This window comes from Pteropus alecto, unplaced genomic scaffold (genome assembly GCF_000325575.1).
Source record: "Pteropus alecto unplaced genomic scaffold, ASM32557v1 scaffold45, whole genome shotgun sequence".
NCBI classification, from domain to species: domain Eukaryota; kingdom Metazoa; phylum Chordata; class Mammalia; order Chiroptera; family Pteropodidae; genus Pteropus; species Pteropus alecto.
Window position 1 is genome coordinate 21677067 of NW_006442491.1, and position 6178 is coordinate 21683244.

Sequence of the window (6178 nt, forward strand, 5' to 3'; positions counted from 1 at the left end):
CCCAGAGCCTAGTCGTGGGGCCTGGTTCATTCTGCAGAGATACGAAAGGAAGGCACTGGGGCTCACACAGCCTGGCACTGCTCACCACTCTCCCCCTTCTGCCCCCACCGGAGTACAATGTGTTCTTCATCAGTGGTTATCGTGTATTCCAAAGACTTCAGGTTCCCCGCAATCCCCACTATATAGCAAGGGACTGGCATGGCTGTGTCTCAAGGTCTGGCTGTAGCCTGGGAATAGCTGGAATAGCTCCTTGGTCAGCTGGAATTGGGTTGTTTCCTCGCATCAGTGCCTATGGCGGGAACAGCTGGGATAGCTCCTCCTTGGTCAGTTGGAATTGGGTTGTTTCCTCGCATCAGTGCCTATGGAAAGGTGCACAGACCACTTCTCACCTCACTCCCACGTTCTAGCACAGAGAGGAGGCTGGGCCCCATTACTGTAGAGAAAGGGGTCGGGTTCAGGAGCAATGTACAGACCTGTCTCATGGGCTGAGATAAGGCCTGCCTGCAAAGGCTTAGGTTGAAAGTTGCCTTGCTGCTTTTGTGTGGCTGCTTACCAGGTGCCACATCTGCATAGCCTGCCTGTACCAGCAGGGTGTCTGCCCGGTTTGACCAGCACTTCCAGTTGGGCCCTGGAGCTCCTGATGGAGTTGGAAGCCACCCTGTCTCCAGAGGTCCCAACACTGGGAGAAGTAGGAAGCTGTGGTCACAGACTCTACCAGAACTCCACTACCCTGGCGGCCTCCATCGCTCCCTCAACCTTGTCACCACACCTCCTGCCAACACTTCTCTTACCTCCACAGCCACCTGGTGAGCCCTACAGGGTGCTTGTTGGAGGCTGAGAGGAGGCAGTGGTGGGGTGACATCTGGTGTGTCCTATGACCTTCCTGTAGAAGGGGGTTGATGCCCAGTGGGTTCCTTCATGCCAGCACAGTTATATCAGGGAACCCACCACACAAGTCACAATGTGAGTTCCTGCATGTAGGCTTTATGGATAAAACTGCCTTCACCTTGGCATTCAGCCCAGGGTCCAGCTGGTAAGGAAGAGCTTGGGAATCAAGAGTAATGGAGACAGAAATAAAAAGAGCAATAATATGTGTCAAGGCTGGTGCTGGGCATCTCTTTGGGAGGGGTGCCGCCTATTCCCAGTGAGGGGTTGTTAGGCAAAGAGGGCAAGGGAAGAGCCTTTTGTCCCCTCTTGAGAAAAGGATGTACAGGAAAATTTTGTAATGTGGTTAAAAGTAAATTCGTATCCAACCACACTTTGTTTTTGATAGATTTTCATTTATTTAAAGTGAAACAGCTACATGTACAAAGTTAAAAAATTAAATAGAAAAGAAGGCCTCAATTTCCTACCCCGTTCTTTTTCAGCTTCTCTCTGGGGGCAACCAACTTTTTTAAAGTCTATTTTTGTAGTGATTAACTTTATTTCTCTAAGTAATATGTGTATGTGAAGCCATAACAGTTTCAGTATCTGGAACGTGATGGTGACAGGTAGCTGCACTGGTCACACCTTTGGGAATTCTTGGACTCTGGCTCCAAGCCAGACACCCAGCATACTTCAGTGCCCTTGGAAGGCAGTAAATGTGCTCTCACTTGTATGACTGATATTGCATTTTGTTAGGTTGTGTGTGTTTGTTGGATGTAGTAGATATTTGAGTTTCAGAGTTATTGACACAGCAGCCCCAAGCTTAGGTAACCCCAGGGGTGCCCCAATATCCAGCAATAGTCTCTTGAGTCCCCACTGTCACCCCCTACAATGCCCCACCTCGCCGCCATGCCCGGGGTTTCTCGGCTTCCAGACGGCATCCTGCTCATGCAGTACTTTTATGAACCACTTCAGACCAGATGCATTTAAAGGAAGCAGCAGCAGTTGGGTGCCGGGATCCTGAGTGATGGCTATTTCGGGGTTCATAGCGTGCATATGGTGGTCATGTTCTCCACGTCTGTCTCAAAGCCTTGGGCAGAGGCCTGGTTCATCCTGGAAAGCGGGGCAGGATGGACTTCTGGGGAGGAGGAGGAGTTGGCCTCACCCTCCTGGTCTCCACCTCCTACCCTGCACCCACCTGAGGACCGTGTCATGTTGTTTAATCCTGAAGCCAAAGCCAGAGCCCCATAGGAACCTTGAGTTTCTAACCACTGGACAGGTCAGCCAGCTGGACCTTACATGGCCCAGTGGGTGGCTGGGAGACATTTTAATTGGCTGTTGCTTCTAATTCTCAAACTTCTCCAACTTGATGCCCTTGAGTTCATAGCATAGAAGGGAGGAATTTAGGGCCTTATCCCAGACTCATTACCTGTGGAAGGTTAGGCCAGGGGCCATGAAGGGAGAGATGGCCAGGGCCTGGGGCTGGGTATGGGGACTGGGCAAAGACCAAGATTGTGTACTGATCAACCACAATATCCGAGCCTCAGAGGACATGAGTTCTTCTGACTTTTGCAGGGGCTCAGTGGGCCTTTTGAAGCATTCATCAAACTAGTCAGAGTCTCCGGGTATGTGGAGGCAGGCAGAGCACTCACAGATGCCAGATAAACACATCCCCTTTCTGAAAGTGTTTCTGCAGCAGTGGCAGGTCCTTAAGCATATTCTGTCCTTCTTATTGAGGTCATTCTGACTGTACTTCTGGTCCAAGAAGAAGGCCATCAACCACAACATAAGCATACAGGCAGCTACCAGACTCGGCTTTGTGTTTTGAGACTTCCATCTCTGAGCCCGATGATGGTGCCTCAGCAGACAATAGATTAGCTTTGTTATCTGGTACTGGGAAGGAGGAGGGACTGCGGCCAACAGACATCTCCAGTGGCCCCCGTCCTGTGGCTTCCATTTCTCCCCCAACCCTTCACCCCACACCTCCTCCCAATACCTCACCTCTTACCTTTCTAGCCACCTGCTAACCACTAAAAAGACCTCTGCCAAGGCCTGGAGCTAGAAGCTGTGCCCTGTGGTCTTCCAAAGGAGACTGATGCCCAATGAGGTCTTTCATGCCAGCCCAGCTGTATCAGAGATCTCTTCATAGACAGCTCCTCTGTGTAGGCTTATTGGCAAGGTCCCTTCCACTTTGGCATTCAGCCCAGAGTCCAGCTGACAAGGGAGACTTGGAAGTCAAGTATCAAAGAGACAGGAGGGTAAGGAGGGAGTATATGTGCCAAGTCTGGCATGGACGAGCAGGAGACAAAGGAGAAAGGAAGGGCTACTTGGAACCTCCTAGGTCAGAGTAAATTTATCATATTAATAAAAATTAATAAAGTGAATATTTGACATAATCAACTCTTAAAAAAATCTCTCAGGTCGAATTTCTTTTTGAAAATTGTTACCAAGTAAAGACATGTAAATTGTTTTTTCAAAAAACCCACATAGTCCAGAAAGGCTTTTAATGAACATCAGTCTCCTGCTCTTCCTCACTCTTTACTTTAAGGCTCCCATTCTAACTATTCTTCTGGCATTTGCTTCCGTATCTCTAAGCAATATGCTTATACCACTATATCATGATGTTATATATAGACTACCTGCTATATATATAATCATATCATTATGCTTAGTAATAGCCATTTAGTCATTTTGTAACTTTACATAATGGACCTTAACGTCTATTTCTCATCCCGTCACTTCAAGCAAGGTTTCTTGAAGCCCTTTCTCTAAGATGAGAATAGTGTGTCTATACACTTCTATTTGTCAGTTATTTTCCCTTTACATTTCCCAGTATTGGTACTTTGAACTTTTATGTCATCAAAGATAACATTTACATTCTGTTATGTAAGCATTCTGCTGCGTCATTAAGTTTCACATGCTTTGTTTATAGCGACACTATCCACAAGAAATATGTGAGCCACATATATAATTTTCTAGTAGCCAAAGTTTAAAAAAAAGGAAAAAGTAACAGAGGAAATTCATTTTAATAATATATATTTAACCCAGTATGTCTAAATATTACCATTTCAACATATATTTGGTATAAAAATATTACTGAGATATTTTGCATTCTTTTTTGAAACTAAGCCTTCTAAATCTGAATTGTATTTTACACTCACAATGTATCTAAATTTGGACATGCAGTTTTCATCAGTAATACATGATCTATAGATTTTATAAAATTTTACAATCTAAAAAGTAGATTTATATATCCAAGTTGTCACGAGAATACTTAAAGGTTCCCAATAACTACATCATGTTTATTTAAAAATACAGATTAAAATTAAATTAAAATTTCAGTTCCTCACTTGCACTAGCTACTTTTCACATGCTCATCCACCATATTGGATGGCTGATTCTAAAAGTCAAAAATCTATTATAAGTGTCTACATTATTATGAATAGATAAATATTGTTTCCTGTAGAATCTGGTACTGAACAAGGACTACTTTCCTTTTATCATTCATTATAATTTCCAAAGAAAAAGTATTTAGGAGATAAACTTTCTGAATCTCCTGTCTATAGAGAGTAGAATTGTGTCCCCCAAAATACATTCAAGTCCTGACCTCTGGTATTTTATCTGGAAACAGAGTCTTTACAGATGAAATCAAGTTAAGATGAGGTTGTACTCAATTAGGATGGGCCCTGATCCATTAGCTGGTATTCTTATAAGATGAGGCTAATTTAGGAATAGGGAGAGTGCCATGTAAAGATGGAGGCAGAGACTGGAATGATGTGTCTACACGCCAAAATATGGCAGGACTTGCTAGCAACAACCAAAAGCTAGGAGAGAGGCATTTTCTCGCAGAATCTACAGAAGGCACCAACCCGAATGTTGGACTTCTAGCCTCCAGAACTATGAAAGAGTAAATTTCTGTTGTTTTAAAGCTACCTATTAGTAACCACTTGTTATGGCAATCCTAGGAAACTAATACACTGCCCTTGGGCTTGACCGATAGTTTGGTTAGGTATACGGATTCTAGGTTGAGAAAATAGCTCCAGAGCTTGAAGACATGTTCCATCATCTTCTAGCCATCGGTGCTGTTAATAAGAGTGTGACTTTTAATCCACGTTAACTGTGGTAATTGGAATTCTTGGTCACAGAAACATCTCTGGTAAACTACTTCTAGCTGGCCTGGAATGTTACCCCTGTTGCCACCACAACTGGACCCATGACACTGTGGAATACTAAGGGAGTTTAAATTTGGCCACAAATTCTTTTCAGCTCCTTCCATTAGGAAGAGGAATCTATATCCTCACTTTTTGAATCTGGGATTATTTTATGACTTGATCTGACCAATATGCTACAGAAGTGAAATCATGTGAATTCAAAGCCTTGGCCTTGAGAGTCCTTGTAGCTTCCACTCTCACGCTCTTGTAATATTTCCCCCATCACATGAAGAAATCCAGGATGAAGGATTACATGGAGAGAGAGGCCTAGCTGTCTAGCAATTCCAGCCATTCCAGCTGAGGCCTAGACAAGTAAGTGAGGCAATGTTAGAGCATTCAGCCTCAACTAAGCCACCAGCTATCAGCAGCCACATAAGTAAACTCAGGCAGAGAAAGTAATGTAAATATTGTCCCTGAGATCTGGATATCAAGTCTGGCCCCTCTTCCCCTGACACTGTCTTTGCAAGTAAGAGAATCAATTCAGGATTTTATTCAGTACCCAAATGATGTCCACACAATTTCCTCTTGCCCTTTACCCTTGAAAGTCCTCGTAGTCCTGCTGCTGCTGTTGCTGCTACAATTCCAAGACTCCCCTGCTTTCGGACCCAAAGGACTAGAATTTGTGTGGACTTGCCGGGGTGTCATGTGTGGATGGCGAGCTTGCCCACACACTCTACTTCTGCTTCTGTGCTAGGCATGGACAGAACCTCCTTAGAGCCATTGTTCTGATTTGCATCCTCCCAGTCATGGGACAACTTTCCTTGCTTCTCTGATCCAAATCCAAAGCTGGCATCCTGAGGAGTGAGAGGGATGTATGTGTCAGCAGACTGAATCCTGTCCTTGTCTCACCTGCCCTTGTTCAACATCAAGGGTGACAGGCTGCCTCCTAGAGCTAGGAAGAAAATGGAGCTCACCTCCTCCGGGGAAGATAGGTTCTGAACACATGGTGTGACTCAGAAGCCCAGAAAAGAGACCATCAACTAGCTTCTCCTCTTCATATTGGAGAAAGAGAGATGATTCCCCCAAGGAGATAAGAGAAGGGCATTTTAAACAGAGGGAGCAGTGTGTGAGAAGGCACCAGACAGCTGGTGTGTTTGGGGAAT